Source organism: Ochotona curzoniae, unplaced genomic scaffold, assembly GCF_017591425.1.
Source record: "Ochotona curzoniae isolate NIBS_2020 unplaced genomic scaffold, NIBS_Ocur_1.0 contig_4797, whole genome shotgun sequence".
NCBI classification, from domain to species: domain Eukaryota; kingdom Metazoa; phylum Chordata; class Mammalia; order Lagomorpha; family Ochotonidae; genus Ochotona; species Ochotona curzoniae.
In genome coordinates this window covers 746,353-767,871 of record NW_024466390.1, presented here as the reverse complement: position 1 = coordinate 767,871, position 21,519 = coordinate 746,353, and the positions used below count along the sequence as shown (strand labels likewise).

At 35.9% G+C, this 21,519-nt stretch overlaps 1 protein-coding gene across 8 annotated transcripts in view; it reads right to left on the bottom strand.

The window, feature by feature from the left end:
• The window catches only part of ZEB1 (zinc finger E-box binding homeobox 1), a 158,217-nt gene that overhangs the window by 96,270 nt on the left and 40,428 nt on the right, over nucleotides 1-21,519 (bottom strand). The window contains exon 2 of one of the 8 annotated variants that reach the window (XM_040988080.1): nucleotides 4,088-4,227. The exons of the other annotated variants lie outside the window; for them this stretch is intronic. The gene's annotated coding sequence lies outside the window, so the exon portion shown is untranslated. The remainder of the gene's footprint in view (nucleotides 1-4,087; nucleotides 4,228-21,519) is intronic. 8 annotated transcript variants of the gene reach the window in all.

Below are 21,519 nucleotides of genomic sequence, written 5' to 3'. Positions count from 1 at the left end.
TTCATCCTCATGAGGCAAGAGCGCCCCCTGAGGGCGAGTGTGGATCTGGTATGAGGACTGCACCTACAGAACTAGAATAGCCTCTTGGGTAGAGCTGAAAAAAGGGTAGATCCACCCTGCTTGAGTAATTGCCACTGAATGCCTCAAAAGCTGTAGTTGCTTAAAATAAAATATTAAAAACTTAAGAATAAAAAGGGAAAAATGTTTCTCTAGGAAAGACACCTTTGGAGAAATAAAAAAAAATTGGTGAAAGAAATGACTACTGATTGAGTCAGGATATAATTGTCAATGCCCAAGCCAAAAATTAGAAGCACTTAGATACTTGTAAGGTGTGCCTTGTTCTGGCGTTCATCAAGACAGTATTTTGTATTTAGTCTTGACAACTTGGTAGTTGTGTGATGGCTGCAGTGGTAATCAAAGGCAAGAAAATATGTTGAAATACTGTGGACCCTGCACACTAAAGGGTTTACAGCGAAGAGTGATTTTTTTGTTTTTTAAATAGTTCTAGTGATTCATCGTTAGCCAAGTTTTACGTTATAAACTTAACAGACCATCTAGTTATAAAATTTTATAAGTCTATACCTCAGTAATTTAGACTTAAACGTTTAAATATGTAAGGACCAAGTCCCCATCACACTATCCCTTCTTGTGTCTTAAATGTTCTAGACAACCATGAGGAACCAGGTTAGCAGTTTCTGGTGTGCATATTGATTTTATAGGACTATCAAAATTCTCTTCAGAGGAACAGACTCTAAATATGGTCCTACATGCTTTTGGAAAGCCCAGTCAGAAGCTTCCACTTGAATTAAAGCAGAATAGATTAAACACAGGACATCTAGTTAACCATGAAGGCAGATAAATTATAACTTTTTGGAGACCTACACATACCTTAGAACACAATTATACTAAACATTTTTCTGCTTTTTACCTGAAATTCAATTGGTACTGATGAAGCTAAAATGGAACCTTTCTTCTCTGAGTCTAGACTTTCAAATATGGCAGCTGTTCATCGTACATGGGTACTGAGGGCCTGAGCTCTACCTATCAAATGTGCTACATGCTGTGAGTGATAATGTATCAGATGTTGAATGCTCGGTATTAAGAAGTAAAAATTTCGAAATTGTCTATACTGCTTACATGGTGAAACAATATTTGGATACATGGAATTAAAAAGAAAATTAGATTTTGCCTGTTTCTTTTGGCTTTCTTAATTGCTTTCTAGAAAATCAAAATTAAGCATGTAATTTGTTGTAGTGGTGGTTTGAAATAACTTTTTACGGGACAATGCTGGTTGCGATGCCTCATTTTCATCTCTAGAAAAATCAATATCGGAAAACATCCAGGGATGCCTCTCTCACCGCCCTCAAGCTTTTCAGAAGAGTTAATGAGTAGGTGGCAAGCATGATTGCACCAAAGCAACTTAATCTACAGCAATGCTGTTTGCAGGGATTGGCTATGACTACTGTTTTATTAATTATTTTCTTAAAACTTTTTTAATTTTTAAAAATTTTATCACTTTTTATTACAAAGTCAGATATATAGGGAGGAGGAGAGACAGAGAAGATGATCCTCCATCTGATGATTCAGTCCTCAAGTGGCCGCAACGTACAGAGCTGAGCTGATCCAAATCCAGGAGCCCAGAGCTTCTTCTGGGTATCCCACATGGTTGCAGGGTCCCACGACTCTGGGCCATCCTTGACTGGATGGGAAGCGAGTCGCTGGGATTAGAACTGGTGCCCATATGGGACCTTGGCGCATACAAGGCGAGGACTTTAGCCGCAAGGCTACTGTGCCATCCTGGCTATGGGTACTTTAAACACAAAAACACAGCACCCAAACACTAGTGAAAGGGGGGGAAAAGTCTATATGACAGTGACAAAATAGAGTATTCAAAACAGGAAGTAAACACTAGTTTGTAGATGTAAATGCAGAATCCTCTCCCCGATCTGTTTCAATGGGAGAATACCTCAGTACCATTATGCTGAGATTGAATTGCCACATAATATCAAATTCATGAAACAATATTTGGCTTTGTTCCTAACTATGAGTTGAGGTGGTGTATGTCATTGCTAAACATTCTGATGATAAGCTCACAATTTTTGATATTCTAGATACATAACTGACCCATACATAACTGACCTGAAAATAGAAAAGTAGTTTTAGAATAGTGCAATACATTCCTTTTTTTCTAATATATATTGCCAGTACTTTCTGAGAAAAAAAGACCATTTTTTAAAAAAGGATTTGTTAACTAAAATTTTAGTTAGGGAAAGGAATAGTAAGTTTCTGAATTATCCTTATCTCTCACCATACAATGCAAGTAGACTTGGATTTTAACAGACTAAAATTTGAGTTATTGATTCTATACCATGTCATGATAGAGGCTAAAATTATTTCATCATAAAAACTCAAATAAAACTGTGTACAAATATACAGATTAAATGCTTAATAATATTGTTATTCTTCTCAAGTATTAACTGCAACAGATCTACTTTGAAGATTTAAGCCTGTGGAAGTTGATAATCAGTAAGATCAGTGGGAACTCCTCTATTTGCATATGAAGAGCAAAACTGATTCTTCTTTAATATGTTTTTATTACATTTATTTAAGAAAAATGATGATTTTTGAAAAGACAAATTTATCAGAAGTATAGCTGCCAGACAAAAATCAAATTTCTCCCCTAAATTAACAGTTAATAATACATTCATTTCTTACAGGGCTAGTTTCAAAGGTCACCTGAAAAGAAGTAAAATTTAAATAAATAAATAAATATTTTATGGGAAAAAAAGTCTATCAGGCACAGCCCGGCACAGTAGTCTAGTTGCTAAAGTCCTTGCCTTGTATGCGCTGGGATCCCTTATAGGCGCCAGTTATAATCCTGGTGACCCTGCTTCCCATTCAGCTCCCTGCTTGTGGCCTGGGAGGTCTATGCCTTGAGACCCTGCAATCCATGTGGGAGACCCAGAAGAAGCTTCTGGTTCCTGGCTTTGGATTGGTGCAGCTCTGGCTGTTGTGGCTGCTAGGGGGAGTAAAGCATCGGATGAAGATCTTCCTCGCTGTCTTCCCTCCTCTCTGTCAGACTTTCCAATAAAAATTAAAAATAAATCTTTTTAAAAAGTCTTTTGGACAGCTGAATGGAATTCAGTGAACATTTAATTTCCTCATCAGCCCTATAGGTCTAAATCTTCAACAAAATACTGCAGCATTGTGAAAAGTACAATCTGAAATGTGGTATTGGCCGTTTAGTATCTTGGTGGCAGTCAAAGTTATTCCCATCCAGTAATGATCTGTTTCTAACACTGATGGCATGTTCAGAATCATATGCTTTTATTCTCCATAGTCAAGAAATAACACCCTAAAAACATTTTAATCTGGCATTGGTCACTTTGAGAGGACATAATTGACTATAAAAAGAAACAATATGGTGCTTTTGATTTTACAATTTGGAAGTAAAGCCAACATATTAATTTGTTGACCCTTTATGTCTCCCTGCCAGAACCAGTGTATTCATGGATTTCCAAAGATGGGAGAAAGTTGTAATACAGGGTATGGACAGTTTAACTAAACTGATCTTTTCTCAAATTAAGATCTGACATAAGAAATGTTATAATCATGTACCTTTATAGATGAAGAAGGTCTTAGCTTCCAGGTTTTCTGTAGCCTAGTACAGACTGCAAAATGATCCGAGGCACGTTCCTTGAAGTAAATGTCATGAAAAGCAATTCTTTAGACCTGGTTATATCAATTTAAGATATGATGTCACCAGACTGCCTAAATGCCGTCACTGTTTGGAAATTCTTGAATGCAAATCTCAAAATACAGAAGAAGAGCTCTTGATGATAAGGTAACCCTAACAGTTACTAGACAAAGACTCAACTAAAAAAACAAGCTCTACAGCAATTGGGATTTTAAAGATCCATAAATCCTAGGATATACCTCATCTCTACACAGTGAGAGCTAACTCTTGACGGACATGTCAGAGCATACGCTGAGAGACACTGTCGTCTCAGACCCTCAATGGAGCATTCCAAAACCAGTCCTGCTCAGGAGCGTGGGCCCAGGAGTGTGCTCTCTCCACTGTGCTTACCTTTAGAGAACAAGATGGCTGACACACACTGAGCAAGTCCTCACACCCCACACCTCCAACAACACTGAAAAGATCTGCAGATCTTTCTTGGTGCAGGAGGGACCTCTTATAATCTTCTCATGTTGGAATTTAAGATTTTCCTGAAGGAGGGGAGAGAAGAGTAAAAGATTATACTGCAATCCGATCACTGGGATTAAATGTATCATTCTATAGTGTAAAATGAGGTTCTGTAAAACGAGTTAGACAAAATCACAGGTATCCTAAATATCATATTCTCCATTTTCAAGATTACCACCTGTTATAACTGAACATTTCAAATAGTTCTTCTTAAGTTGAAAACATCAAGGGATCTGTAACTTTTATCTCATCACTAAGAAATTAAGAGGTTGAGAAAAATACAGAAAAATTCCAGATCACTAAATGATTGTAACTTCAAATGTCACTAAAAATAATTAGTACAGCTAAACTCACTGACTAGCAAGAGTAGAAAGAGCTGGTAGAAATTTTGCCCTGCCTCTACATTTTCAAATAATGACATACTCATTTCCTGACAACTAACAGGAACGCAGTCCTTTGAGAATTGAGTTAAATGCCAGAGAATCAGATTGAGTCAGTTACTAGAATCTAAAGATCCCAAGAGGAAAAGGAATTTCAGTTTCTCTTTCTGGTTCCGTCTTTAACATATTTCTTTTTGTAGACTCTTAGATAGATCTTGGCACCCAAAAAAAAAAAAGATGCATAAAAACTATTAATCAATGAATCAATATTCTCCAGGTCAAAACTTATATGAAAATGGAACAATTAGAAGCCAACAAATATTCTGTGGAGTTATGAGACTGTTGCATAATGTAACAGCAGCAATATAAGCCTTTAATCACAAATAACTTAAGAATACAATGCTTGAAAGTGCTATATCTAGGGCAGGCACAATGGTACAACTGGTTAATCCTCTGCCTGCAAGCACTGGCTTCCCACACGGAGAGTGGTTCATGTCCTAGCTGCTCTACTACCACCCAGCTCTCTGCTTATGGTCTAGGAAAGCAGTGGAGATCTGAAAGAAGCTCTTGGCTCCTGGCTTCAGATCAGCTCAGCTCTGGCTGTTGCAGCCATTTGTGGGGGTGAACTAGCAGATGGAAGATCTTTCTCTGTCTCTCCTGAAATGGAGTGGAATTCTATACGACCAGGAAATCACACAATGAATATTAAAATATATTACCATATATTGCCAAATATAAAGATACCAAAGATGAAAAGTAACACACCTGAAATATTTATTATTCATTCTTTAGTGAGGAGATTAATGTAATTAAGCATAGACTGGATATCTGTAACTTTGAGTAAATCTTACCATAATATTAAGCTGAAATGGAAAATGCTCTATCAGTACTACTTTCTCACACATTTTAAGCAAGTGTATGCATTCCATTTGATTTTTTAAAAATATGGAATTTAAATAAATGTTGTTCATTACTCGTTTTTCCTACAATTCATGAACTTAAAAGCACAAAGACTGTTTTCCTTTAGTGTTTTCCAACTCTTATTAAATTTGACAAATCAAGAATAAAAAGAAGTGCTGAAATCAGGAACAGAAGAATGATATTAATAAAGGAAAGAATCCATATACATTTTTAAAATCCAATGTACAAGGTTAGCACATCATGAGTATAATAATGAGAAGCTTTCCTTAGTTCACAAACAATTTTCAAGTTAGTATTGTGAATATGGGACTCAGGCATACATGTGAAAAAAAGAAGAGGTTTTAAAACTTTAGGCTGAAGCATATTTGTGTACATAAAAACTCAATTTAAAACAACTCTATTTTGTTGGAATTTTCTAAGCCTTTGAGCTAACTTATAGGGGAAAGTGAAAACAGTCTCAAAGAACTACATACAATAATATGCCAAAAACAGTCAAGAAGGGATGAAGGACAATAAATGTTGGCAATTTTACTGAAGGTAAAAGATTCCATTGGTTGAGTCTTGGCAAAGGAGAGTAAAAAGATGAAACACTTTCTACTTGGCTAAACATTATGGCTAGTGGTGCATTAAGCATATGATTGTAAATTAAAATCATGTTATTACAGATACTAAAGGGGACAAAGACAAGCAGGAGGCATTGTGGGAGGGAGGAAAAGATGGAAGTATGGTTATTGTGCAATTGTGTATCTATGAAACACAAGAACTCGATTCTCTTTGTATTAATTATAAAAATCAAATTTGGAGGCAGAAGACAAGGGAAAAAAAGATGAAACAAGCTCTGAATATAAGCTAAGTCCTTACTCGATCAATACTGGTGCACTGGGGCCTTTGCCTGTTTCCTCTAGCACAAGGAGCAGAAGCTAAATTACTACTTTCAGAGACCTAGCATTCAATTTGTATTTCCAAGTATAGGCTATTGAGCAACTTCTCTGAGCAAGCCATCCTCTCCACCAATGTTTCCAATGCCAACCTGTTGTGCATCCTATGCTCACTCCTGAAATGCTGCAAAGGACTCAGCTCATCCTCAGGAAGAGAGCTGAGTTCACAATAGCGGCCTATCCTTTGGGCAGGGGAGATGGGTGACACACTGGGTGACAGACAGGTCTCCTACAACAGAGGTTTCTAAACAAGTATGGACATGGAGGAAACACTGAGTCACAGACTGACAAAATCGAAGCAATCTGTGGACCATACTTCAGGGCAGGGTGAACGGAAGGAGGGAACACACACAGGCAGCATCTTCTGCTCAAAGATTAAGTCAGCCCATCATCCACTCCATTTCTCAAGTCAAAATGCAACACTTCTAAAACAAGTAACAGACTAATTTCACATCATCTTGAGAATGGCAGGAACCTGAGATGGCATGCAAGAGAGGTGGAGAAACATGGAGTCATACATAAGTCAAAGGAATTGGCAAAACTGACAGGATAAACGTGTGTCTCCTCTTACTGAACATTAGTTCAAAAGTTCAAAAAAAAAAATGATAGTTAAATTCCCGCAGAGAGAAACATCTCTGTCATCCGGCTTACACATCTATCCCTGCATTATTATCACTGTCTGGGACACTGCTGCTGTACAAAACCTCCCAAGGACTCCTCCTGCAAGTGTCCCCCTCATCACAGTCAAGACAGAAGGAATCACCAGGAATTTTAAAAGTGAGAGGTATGTCTAAAAACGTGTAAATCACTTTGAAGCAAATCACCTACCAATATTCTTGATTCAGGCAGTTTCTCTGCAATTTATCTATACCTTAAAAAATACTAAAGTATATTTATATTTTTTCCTAAAGATCTATCATTTGTCTCAAATTTGTTATTGCATGTTAAAAGATTTTTATTACAATTTTGTGTAGGATCTTTTTTCCAGCATATTTTTCTGCTGGAAAAAAAACAGATAAACATATAAAGATGATGGCATTTTAAACTTCTATGATTTAAGAAGTGCTTTTAAAGTTGACTATCTTAAGAATTTTCTAGCTAATCAACCACACCATCTAAAGATGAACTGTGCGGGTTTTATTTCTTCTTTAGGTTTTTTTCTCATTAGCATCAATTATGAAAATGGGATTAGTGGTGACTGAAGAATAACGCAGCAGTTAACTGTTGTTCCTGACTTTATCACGCTTGTTCTGCCGCTCTGGTCAGGGGATCCTGCTCACGCTGCTGAATTAATGAAGAATCTCAACCCATGATTCACAACTCAAGTAGACGTATATGTGACTAGATAGAACCAGAAAAAAATTCTTCCTCTCCTGAATGACCTACACCGTAAATAAAAACTGTAAAAGGTTATTATCAACACTTTTCATCAAACACAACTTATATTTTCATTCTACAAAGTGCCTACAATCACATATGAAGCATTCAATGTGCTATATGATTCATGTATTGTGGAGTTTTTATTTTTCCATATTTATGCATTTAGAAGATTCAGTGTAAAACACTAGTTTCTTTTCAGAATAAAATATTTCAGAAAAGTTTTTAAAGAAACATAGTTTTAAAAGAAAAAAAAAAGAACAACAGAAAAAGGAACCATGGTTTACAACAAACATTTATTCTTGTGTAAGAATTCCCACAATATGCATAAAAGTGGTTAGATTTAAAAATTCATTATTTTGTATACTTTAGCCTGTTAAGTCCCAAATTTTCTGTTCTGTGAATATTTCAGTAACATAATATTTATCTTGATTTGCCTGACATATTCATTGCTCAGTTTAAGTCCTTATGGGTGCCATATATATAGGATGGGGTAACACAATGTATTAACAATAGAAACAATAGAATTAATCCAGAAAATAATCAGAAACTGATACAATCATGGGAGAAAATTATAAAGGAAAATTACATTTTCTTGTTTTAGTTAAGTCTAAGGGGCATGAGGGAGGGACACTATATGCTCCTTGATGAAAAGCAAAGAGAAGACCAGCCTAAGGTACGTAGTATTCTTAACTTCTTCCCACTGTCAACACCAAAATCAAAGCTGAATCTGAATTCACTTAAGTCCTTTCAGCTAGTCTCTAATTTACAGAAACTTTTAGAAGTTACAGGAACACACTTACAGCAAGAAGGCAACAGCAAAGCCCAGAACGAGGGAGATTCTACATGTTAGTTTAACCAAGTATATTCAACAAGTGATGAACAGGAAGGAAGGGAAAGAAGGGAGATGATGGCCGGCATGGCAGAAGAGAGATATTAAGAAAAAGAAACTTCACTTACAGAGCACTCCTAACAACAAAAGATTGTCAGGATCTAATGAACAAATCAACTATACAGTAACATTTTGTTTTTCAGTCAACAGCAGGAGAACCTAAATGTAGATGACATGAGATGATAATTACTGCTGATTTGTTGGATATGATAAAGGCAATATAGCTATGTAACAAAATCACCTTAAAAAAAAAAGAGATGCAATTGCTTTAAAAACTTGAGAAAAATGAGAACGTAGATGGAGCAAATGTGGCAAAATCTTGCTAATTGTAACATACAGGCTATGGTGTTCTGATGTTCTCTTTTTGGCATAACTGGAATTTGTATAAGGTATTTTATATTTTCAGCATCAGGAATATTATCCAAAAAGCCAAATGTATTCAAGTGTAAGTAATACTATTATATACTACATAATAAACATTCACAACTGATTCAGAGCAAGCATGTACAACATTGCCCTCGCTCATGCTTTACAAAGTCCAATTTAAAATTCAACCTGATTTGCACACAATGCTGCTGTGTATACGTACATCTGTAGAGGGAAAGAATTTTAAGTTCTGGTTCAACAACATTTCAGGAAACAAAACTTCTTTAAAAATGAGATAATCTGTGTACACCTTTCCTCCTGGCAAATAAAAACCCCGTTTGTAGGGTACACTGAACCAACGTAACATACACTGACACTTTCACATCTCTAGATCGTGCTGCCGTCTGATGGCATCAGGGTAACTACACTTGGATCTGCATTCTTAAAGATTCTCACATGAGTCAAATAATTTCTTCTTTCATCTACTAATATTCCTTCAATCTTCAAAATGAGACTGTGGTCTCAGCTGAGTATTAGGAGACTAACGTGCCAGATGAGATGGAATATCTTTCCTTCTTCCTCAATCTTCCTTTCAAATAAATCAACAAAATAAAGCATTTTTTTTCCTATAAAGGTAGTGCATGGTGTTTAAAGTGTTCAAGCGAAATATTTTGGTAAGGAGCCAAATACACATACACATAAACGCATACAATCCAGAGGACTTCAAAAATTCAGGGGAAAACAAGTTTGGCAGTTTATTTTAGTGCCAAAACCCCCCTGAAATCCACGTATAAAATTCACGTTTACTTTCCATAATGTGTACTTACATGAACTTTTTGAAGATTTCTTGTATGGAGTGTATATTTATGGCCACTTGTATCATATATACCCGATCATGTTTGTTTATTTCCTTTCGTTAAAAATGCCATCAGTGTACTTTGGGATGGATCAGTAAATTAGAAATGCTTGGTAGTGTTAAGAATGGCAGAGTTTGGGGGTAGAGGCTTGGAACAGTGGCTAACTCTCCCCTTGGGATGCCAGCACGTCATATCAGAGTGCATGGTTTCCAGCCACATCTCTGCTCTGAGTCTAGCTTCCTGCTGATGTGCACCCTGGGAGTCACTGCTACACACATGGAAGATGGAGACTGAATCCCAGGTTTCATGTCAGCCTGGCCCAACCCTGGTTGATGTGGGAATTTGGTGAGTAAACCAGTGGGGGGACCCATCTCCATCTGTCTTCAAATAAAATCAAAGTTAGTAGATAAAATTCTAAACACATTTTTACAAATAGTAGTCTAATGACTACTGTGGCTAGTTAAAACTAAATTATAAAAAGTTCAAAGGTAATACAAAGAAGTTGTACCTGTTCAAAGTGTCTATTTTTAGAAAAACAATCTGAGCATAACAAAAAAATCAGTACAACATTAGACAGATGAGAGGCATTTTGTACTTCCCTCCTGAGGTTAAGAAATACCATGTATTGAATTCATATATAAGGTCAAGAAAAAAATTTAAGAAACATGAGACAACTCACATGAAGAAGGTAAGCATTATTATATTCTTAAAATTGCATTTATGTTACATTGAATCTGCAACCATTGTATTGATATCAATTTATGTGGGAATATTTGAGAAATCCTGAATTAGTATATGTAAAATTTAAATACTGTACTTTTATCAACAGTTATCATGCAAAATATTTTTCTTATGATTTTAGCATATCCATGTAAGATCCCTTTTCTCATGAGTAACAAAGCAGGGACTCTCAAATTCTGAGTGTCAAGTGTCAGTATCCTTCACATGGTCCCTGTCCCCATAGGGTTTGAACAAAATGGGCTGCACAATTCTTTTAGGCTAATCTGACACACATAAGAGGAAGTACTAGTTAGCTAGTAAATTTCCAATAGACACTTGTTGATTACATTCTAACTTTTTGTGGGACACCAAGCTTACAGAATTCAAATTCTTTTTTCGCACTCAGCATTTACAATGGAAGAAAACATGCGTATTTCAAACAGACATTAAGTTATAAAACACCTGTTTTAATGCCTACTTCAATTGGATACAGAGTTATAATTAAACTGAATTAGTACCCAAATATAAAAATATCTTTTACGTAGATAAAATGTATAACTCAACTGAATTAGTATGTAAATATATAAACACTCTTTTACATAGATAAAATATACAAGCCACGGGATCACAGCTCTAATAAATGTTCTCTCTCTCTTTTTCTCACTCTGTCATCCTACCCTTAAAATAAATAATTTTTAAAGTCCATGAGGTAGATAAGAGGTCCTGCTACAATAGAAGGATCAGTTACATGATCTTTGGAACAGATTGAGTCTACTGAGGGTGATGTACTCTGGTCCTGGAGATGAATTTACAGTTGTCTTTGAATGAATCAAGAGATCTCAAAGCATAGGTGAGAATGCCACTGACATTTTGTTTAGTGGGAAGGATGACACCTAGCAACTCTTCGTTGTTACTCCTATGTGTCTTCCAATAAATATAGATATGCATCCGGCAATTATTTCAGTTGGCTCAATTCTGTGAACTGAGCAGGTTACTTCTGAGATGTCATCATTGTTCTTGTTGTTGAATATAGCAACGTACAGATCCCCTTCCATGAGCACTTCCTGTGGATTAGATGTGGGCACTTTATATGCATCTAATAATTTAATTTTCTGTTATGTGCATAATTTTATTAAATACATTATATAGATAGGGAAACTCAATAATCTAGTTATATAAATTCCCTAGGATTACACAGCTTGTGTTAGAGTTACTACTCAAGCGCAAACAGGAGAGAGCCCTTCATTTGTTAACTACTACAAATTGGAAAGTTTCACTATAGAACCACTTCATATAATTGTATTACACATGCATACGATCCATGATAGCCATGTGAGTTTGTTCTGCTCATAGTAACATCCCTTGATACTTTAGAAATTTGAAAATTTTCCATGGTAGTTTCTTAATTTAAACTATAGAAGTAGTAAGACTGTCCTAGCCTCTATTATGCACTATTTTTTTTTAAGTTCTGTTCAATTTTTCAGTCAACATGAATAACTTCATTTCACGAAGTGACCTGATTAAATTTTTACCACACTACATTGTGGGTCTCAAGATATCCCTTAAGACAGAGATGATATGTTTTAGAATCTCACAAGTCACTATATCATAATTACCTATATAATGACCATGATCCCTGTCAGGCTAACACCCAAGAGATCGCACTGGCTTTACTCGGGACTATGGGCAACACAGAGCAGCTGTCCTAAGCAGTAACAGAGTGGGCCAGGCACTTGAACCAGCAGTTAACATAGCTATACCCTATAGTGGAGGGCACTGGTTCAATGCCCAGCTTCAATTCCTGATGCCAGTTTCTAGTCTGAGAGGAAGAGTCAGGAAGACAGCAGGTGATGGTTCCAATAATTGGGTCCTCACATCCTATACTGAAGCGGAACTGAGCCCCCAGCCCTGAGCCCAGTCTAATCCCTGCCATTGCACGTTTCCGGGGGAGTGAATCAGTGGACAGGAATTTTGTCTGTCTCTTAATCTTTTTCTTAAAACAAAAATAACTTAAAAATTAATAAATGATATTTTCTGTTCTATATCTTAAGTTTTTAGGAAGAATCCCACCATAAGGAGTGCTTAATGTTGTTAACAGTGTCGATACTGCACAAAATTGTACATATTTGTATTATTAATGCTAATTTTTTTAAGATTTATTTTATTTTTATTGGAAAGGCGGATATACAGAGAGGAGAGACAGAGAGGAAGATCTTCCATCCGATGATTCACTCCCCAAGTGAGCGCAACGGTCCATGCTATGCTATGCGGATCCGCAGCCAGGAGCCTCTTCTGGGTCTCCCACGTGGGTGCAGGGTCCCAAGGCTTTGGGCTGTCCTCGACTGCTTTCCCAGGCATGCAAGGCGAGGACCTTAACCACTGTGCCACCACGCTGGGCCCTATTAATGCTAATTTTAAAAAAAATGACAAATTTTCACCAAATAAATTCTTATGATTTGTATCAGTAAGAATTTTTTCTTTATAAACCTTTCTCATAAATCTTTAAAGGAGTTTATCTTGGAAGGTACTTTTTAATGTTTTTTTCATGACCAAAAGGTTCTTCCTTATTTAATATCCTGTCCAAATTGTACCATCAGGTTGAATGGACAGCACACAATAGTCCCTAAAAATGTGAATCACTGGAGACAGACTGAATCATGGATGTCCCATTTGGGGAACTTGGTTTGCTTTAACATTTGAATGCTGACATGATGTCAAGATATTGTGCTAGATACTTATCACAAGTGTTATACCTGCTACATTTATTAAATGCTTAGCGAACAGCTAAGAACATACACTCAATATCATTGGGCAAGAAAAAGTAACTCATGTCAACATCAAAATTCTTAACAAAATGGTTAAACAAACCAGCGTGTTATTAGTATGCTAGTCATCATCTAGTTACAATAAAGTAACTAAACCCAGAGACACCATGCAATAAGCTCTGATAGGCACTGATTTTAAAGTTCAAAGTCTACAAGTTACTACTTTTACTGTTGCTGAAAGTCAACATAGGACTGATTAGACACATATTTCCAAATAAATGGACTTAAAGGAATCACATTCACTCAGGAAAAAGGGGGAAATTTAATCCCATTTTGAGGCTTGTAAAGATACAAATTTAGGAATTGCCGTTTCAGTGTAACATGAGTAAATCGGGGGAGACATGTCTGAATGTAGCATCAAAGTGAGACAGTGTGGTACAGGCACTGTGATGCAGCCAGTTAAGTTACAGCTTATAACAACAGCATCTCATATGGAATGGCTAGTTTAAGTCCTTGCTATTCTACTTTCAACCCAGCTGCTTGTTCATGTGCCTAGGGAGGCAATGGAAGATGACTTTATTTCGTGGGCATTTATCATCCGCTGGGACCAGGTTGGAGTTCCTGGCTTCTGGATTTGGACTGGCTCAAGATCTAGTCATTGAGGCCATGTGGGGAGTGAATCAGTAGCTAGAAGTTTGCTCTCTCTCTCTGTCACACTGCCTTCCAAGTAAACAGACAAATCTTTTTAAATTTTTTTTAATGATAGTGTGCCACACTATAATAGGACATTATACTTTACTTTGGGTGAAGATTTTACCTTGCAAGTTTAATATTTTCTACAAAGAGATAACAACAATGATACATTCTTTAAAATCTAATGTCAATAAATTCATTTAATTTTACTTTTTTCCTATCCATTTTTCTTTAATGAAAGAAAAGAAAAAAATAGTGTTTAAGAAAAACAGATCATTACAAGGAAATCAAACAGATAAATTTAGTTTGGCATCAATTTATTTAAAAAGTTAAACTTATGTACTTTAAAAGTGATAGTCACAAAACTAAAAATACTAAAATTTTTAAAAACTGGGCATAAATATGAAATGGGTTTTTCACAAATTATCATTTTCTTATTAATATTAAGCATACAAAATTTTTACTTATCTATAAACCATTGTTAGCATTTATTTTTTTAGGTAATAATCATAAAGTTAAATCTTTGATGCCAGCTTGTCTTAGACTTTGAAAGTTCTAAGCTTTTAATTCAAATATGATGATTTTTCTCTGTTTTACATGTATCTATAGACACATATATGATAATTTAAGCGGAAACTCTTACCATGATTTCCTTGAGACAATCACTCCATAAGTCTCTCTTTTGTAGTGCCTTCCTATGTCAAGTGGACAGTATCCAACTCACACAATAAGAATGGGATGCTCATATCTTCAAATGGGAGTTTTCAGCCAACTGCAAGTTGAGACTTCAAACTGAAAACTAAATTACCCAAACTTTTTAAATTGTTCCCACACCTACCAACTGATTCTAGATTGGGAAATAAAATAAAAAACTATGATGTCAAGCAGTTCATGATATTATTCTATACAGACAGAATGCTATGATAAATCAAAAACCAAAAAAGATTCCCTAAGAATTCTAGTATCATCAGAGAAGTTTCAAGAAACTTTCAATGCCTCCCCAACAAGTTGTTTCAGTTATCCAAACTGATATAAGATGAGGATGTTATCTAAGCAATAACGTAATAAATTCCATCACAAATTTAAATTCTGCCACACACACTTCCTTCATCTAAAATATTTTCTACAAACACTTGGACAATACCATCTATGCTTATAAATTATTAAATCATCAGCTACTTGTAGTACACTCTAAAGGTTACATCAAGAGAAATCTGGTTGTAAGCTTCATTTTGTAAAAAGACAAATTACAATTACTAACTTACAATTATGCTGTAGAAATAACCCAACTTCTTTTCTCATCACTTTAGGCTCTACTGTTTGTAACACCTACCAAATGCAAATTATTGACAACTACTAGAATTCTCTGATTTGATGCTTCTCAAATACTGGGCATGCCACATTGTGCCCAAATGTTATTAAGATATATCTCCGAACTCACATATCATGTCTGCTCAGCTACAAGCTGGCTCATTTCAACAGTTTCTATTTATCCTTCATAATTGAAGTATTCAAGCAAAAATACAACAAAGCTAATGTAAAAAAACAAACAAAAACAAAAAAAACAATGAAAGGCAAGAAAGGAAAGCACATCCTCCTGTTCCTAAAGCATTATGCCTACTACTAAAAAATCATTCATCTCAACCACAGTAGGTAAAATTTAACAACATGTAACTATGTAACTATGAAAGACACATTTCAGAGCTCTAAACACATTTCAAATGGTCATATATCTGAATAGGGACTCTTCTTGCTTTCACACTGCATACATGTGAACACATACACATGTGTCCACCTACCTACAGCTTGACACATTTTCTCCTATCGATAACCTGACAGCAAGGTACTACACAGGAGAGACTAAAAACTGGATAATCAGCTCATGACTAGATGAAGATAAGCTGACGTCATTAAAAAACCTTAAATCTTAATAAAAATGCAGTTCATCATACTGATTCCCAAACAGTCTCAAGTCTCATATGCCAGAGACAGACTTACTTCATGCTAGTCAATAACTTTAATCCAAAATTCTCAATAGAGTAACATTTATAAACTACTCAGAAACTAACAAGAGTTCTGCCCTGGTGCTACCTGAGACAAAGAGAAGATTGAACTCTATTCTTGAGCTTAAAGATTTTATCGTGAAGCTTGACTTTATGGGAAAGAAACATGGTGCATAAAGACACATACACGGCCAGTTTTCCAGGAAAGGAAGGAGAACCCTGGGCAGCTTAAATCATTTGATTGCTTATCCCATATAAGGCTGCTGTGAGAAGACTTTACATCAAGAAGCATTCTTACAGCAGAAAGTAGACTATTACTTTTCACCTTTTAGAATAATGAAGCTTACAGGGCACACAGTGATTAAATACAAAGTACAGTTATGGATGTATTTGTGTTCACACTCTCAAAGATAAAAGATTTAATCTAATGAAAGAACAGAACATGGGAATATAAAAAATAATTGAGACTTTCGAACAAAAGATGCAATTAAATGTTCATTTTAGGCATCCTAAAGTCACCATGGCAGTAATCTCCATATAGCAGAAATAACACTGGAAAGTTACCAACAGATTAATATTATCATGAACTAGAAACCACAGGCTGAATCCCTGGGTGCAAAGAATGTTGTTGATAACACACCCACAGGAAAAAGCGAGCTGCACGTCCCTCAGGTGATGAGCAGCAACTTCCTTGCCAACATGTTTGTGTTTTCATATAATCTTAGTATATTTTACCAATTCATTTATATGAGTTCTCCAGTTAATAACACTCCTTATTTAATGCTGGAGGGGAAAGCCCCAGTAATATGATATCTGCCCCAATTTATACAATCAGCAATACAATTAATACCCTTTAGCAACGATGTGCCCTTCTTTCACTATAAACAAGGAAAAAAAAAAGTTACACTTCAGAAAGAGACACAATATCACTAGGAAATTTTGAACTTGTTAACTTTTATGCTAACTCACAAATATTCAGGTCATCTGCCCTAAAGAATAATAAGATCTAGCCACAGTTCAGATAGTGAACTTAAATGTGATTCCCTCCCTGGTTCAGTTTTCAGGCAGACACTTGGCTTCCTACTCAGTTCTTCAACATTTAACAGCATGAGTTTGAAGACTACATACATTTTTACACAAATTCGCTCCAATAAAAGATAATCCCCTGGAATTGTGCATGCATTCTGTTTTCTCCTTCATTTTCCAGAACCCTGTTGTACCCAGTTTCTAGAAGGACAATTTCAATTCTTAAGTGCACTGCATGGACAGCATTGGAAATAGCAAGTCTAATGATACAACTCATTCCACTATACACAAACAGCAGGCAAGATCAGTTCAGAAAATTTGTAAAGGCAAAATATAAAAAAAAAATGCTTGAAACATTTTTAGGTTTAAGCAGAAGGATAAAAGTTGTTCCCTGACTGAATGTAGATTCCATTATCAGAGTCCTACCACGCAAGTTATTTCCAGTTAGGAACTGCATGCTTCTCAAGCTCTTCCAAAGTACTCACTGGGAATCACCTAAAATTATTTAACAGCAGTAAAGTCAAACCAAACAGCACCCACTGACCACTCTCTCATCTCCTACCATCTAAGTCCATGAATTGAAAGGGCTATTATTGAAAGGATTAAAAAGTGCTTAGCATATAAAACCAACATTTTTCTTACATTTTTAAAACAAAATGGATATGCTTAGGGAGTTTACTTACATGTACCTGGTCACAGTAACATCTCTATACTTGATGCATAGGTAGTAAATATTTGTGTGTATGTGTCTAAACATGTATTCATACAGAAAGAGCAAAGTTAGTCTTTCTAAAGTTGTGTCAGTTTATTAGGAAGTGTTCCATTTTAAAACTGTCCTCAGTGTGCTGACTTTGTGCATGTACCTATACACAAAACTGTGGCAGACTCCCTAAAAGAGACAGAATACATCTGCATGTGGGTCTAGTTGTTGAAAATATTCTATATGCAGTTAATATACCAATATATACCAATTTGTGTAAGAACCAGCTTACGGCTATCCACGGCAATCCTTTACAAAGCAGGTTCTTAACAATCAGCCAAATAAACAGACTTCATTCTTTTCAATGATTCTTCCTACAGCCACAAAAAAGTTATTTTGAAAGCAAGTTAATTATTGTCACTTCATGATCTGTTTGAAAAATGAATAACAGCACCTTACAGGTGAGTTAAAAGTTGCAAACTTCATAGAGGAGTGCAGGCAGCACATTATAAGCCTTTAAAGCAGAGCTGTTGCAATCATGTAACTTACCCATCATCATTATCATCATCATCATCAACATCACCAACTTCATTAGCAACTTAATTAAGTCTCAAAATATAAGCTCCTCAGTCAAACTACCGGAAATTCTGATTCAGTATCACATAAAAGTTCAAAAATAGTATGTTACAGAGAAAAAGTATCCAATTCATTGCTCATACCGATACCATCTTATGAACACAGAAACAAACATGCAGGGAAATATTTTTGAAACAGAAAAAGCTTCAGCTTCAAAAAGGCCAGAAAGCTTTGCCTTCTTTTCAAAATATCCAAGCATTCTACTCTGCAAACCATGAGTTACTTTGTAGTGATTCAACTAATCCAGAGTAGATAAGATGAAGTAAGGAATCAGGACTCAAAAAGGAGTTGAAGAAATTTACACAGATCTTCTTGGGTAAGAAACAGCTCGTAATCTTACAGAGTAGAATCTCACATGAGTAAAGCAGCTACAAAATATGTGAGCAGCCACTCTGGGTGGTGCTCTGCTAAGTGTAAAGGGGGACAGGAACATGAGACATAGAACTGTAGTGGGGAAAGAATTTCCACCTCCGAAAGCACCACAAAATTCTTGTTGCTTTCAGTGAACAGAATTATCAGCTATAGGCACGGAGAAAAAAGAATTAGTTAGAATCCACAGGAAAGGTTTCACAGAAGATGAAAGATCATGGCTAGACCTTAAAACTAAGATTTTAACAAGTAGGAAAAAAAGGCCAGTTTTTGAGGCTAAAGAATATTGTGTTTTCAACTTTCTGCTTTCAGCACTGCAGCTGTTTAAGTTCAACACCTACACGGACTATATGCTGCCCCAGAGCAGTTAAGCTCACCATTGTTGCTTCGAAAATCAAATTTGTACTTTAGGAAGAAGGTCTGATATGCATAAGGGGTATGCTGTGGCAGTTTAACTCTGGCCTTGAAACGGGCAGCGACAATAATCCAAAAATTGTTTTATCAATTGGCCGTGAGGATGAAACAGGTACTAAAGATGATTTCAGTTTTAAGCTCTAGCAACTCCCTACGCTGTCTTGTTACAATGAGAGGAAAGGCAGCAGGGGCTGCCTGGAGTGGACTTGCGGATGCTCCCAGAGCACTGAGTCTAGGCCGAGCAGTACACAGTGTTCACCAAGGTGTGGAAGTGGTAAACTCACCCCTTACCCTGGGGTTAATTAGCTCTCTTTTGCTACAGCCAAGCAGCTCACAAACGGCTTTTCTTTATAATACATCAAAAGGCCTAAAATGTATTACTGAGGAGGAAATAAAAGACAAAACAGTTTAACACAGAGATCTTACAAAATATGGTGATCTAGACATTAAAAACTAAGTTAAATCCCCTGTTGGGCATATAAATTTATTTGAACGCAGTTAACAATGTAAAATATTCACAAATTCAGCCTGCTAACAAGAAGGAATCAACTATAAATCTCTGTAAGTTTATTCATTGCAAATAGATGTATCAATATACAAATTATGCCTTACAATATGATCTATAAATGGATTATATTAAGCCACTGACAACTGCTAGGATTCTGTTAACAGATATGCATTTTCTAGAGCAACTGTATAATGACACTCACTGTAGCAGGTACATCACCATTCTGGACAAATTTCCACAACCAACACAATGAATTTATTTCTTATAAAAGTGCAAATTATTGTTACATTGAACTCACCTTTAACTCATTATTATCAACATTACCACAAAGACGTTTAAATCCCAATCACAACTGTGAATCTCATTGTGTCCCATCTCATTTAAAAAAAAACTAATAAGCAATTTTTGTGGAATTCCATTATGTTACATGTACTGATCATCTCAATCAAATGGTTCCTATTACTGTGAAGAGTACACATAACTCTGGAAGACAGGCCATGCTACTTTCTTTTCTTCCTCTGGCACTATCCAAATGCTAAGATACTAGCTAGATGGTTGATATAAATATACAAATTATGCCTTACAATATGATCTATAAATGGATTATATTAAGCCACTGACAACTGCTAGGATTCTGTTAACAGATATGCATTTTCTAGAGCAACTGTATAATGACACTCACTGTAGCAGGTGCATCACCATTGCTGGTATGCCACTAATAAATGCAAAACAGTATGTAAACTATGAGGTTTTTGTTAATGCATACAGATGGATCTCAGAGTCCCTGGGTTCCAAATATGAGGAAAGTAATATGTTGTTCCTGGTCTTTGATACACAGATAAATCTAGATGGTTACATACATATGCATCTTTCTAGTCACTATTCCTTAAATAATGCAATGCACCAACTATTTACGTAGCATTCAGATTGCAAACTGGGCATTATGAGTAACTGAGATGATTTAAAGTATGTTTTTTTGTTGTTGTTGTTAATTGTTCACAAGTTTTGTGCTACTATATATGAGACTTGTACACCTAAGTTTTATCTGTGGGATGTGGGGTATTACAGATACAGCACATACCAGGAGACAACTTTGTAATGAAAACTAGCACACAGTCACTTGTGATCTCTTTGAAAGATTTTAAAACATTTCAGCATGACTTGATTTACTGGTTGGAAAAACGAAACAGGTATTTTCCACTTTTTTTTTTTGCATCTGAATGAATATTTTATTCATACAATCACCAAATTATCAGCACTGTTTTAATCATATAATATTTATTTATGAATACATTAGAGAGACCTTAAAAGCAATCATATTTTAGGGACACTGACTTATTAATCCTTATGGTATTTTGCTAAAATAGGCAAATGCTATTTCCAAAGCAAATAGGTCCCTTGCCTTACAGCAAAAGGAAAGAGAACATTTACAAAATGCCTCCCACATTAGCTTTAAGATCAATTATTTTTTAATCCTCATGCACAAGCCTGAAAGACAGGAACAACATACCCATTTTATAACCATAATTTTACATACATTCCCAGAGCTCTTAACTGGTCCAACTCTGATTCCCTTCTTTTTGTCTGGTTTCACAGCCTGAGCTCATCAAGCATGAGCTGTCAAACACCATGTAAAAGGGACTAAGTCAGAAGGGTGCAGGTGTACGCGGCAAAAGAGAGGTACTAAGTGAAATGAAGCAAACGTCATGAAGTCCAAGTCCTTTACTCATGGAAGTGCTTTTCAAGCCAA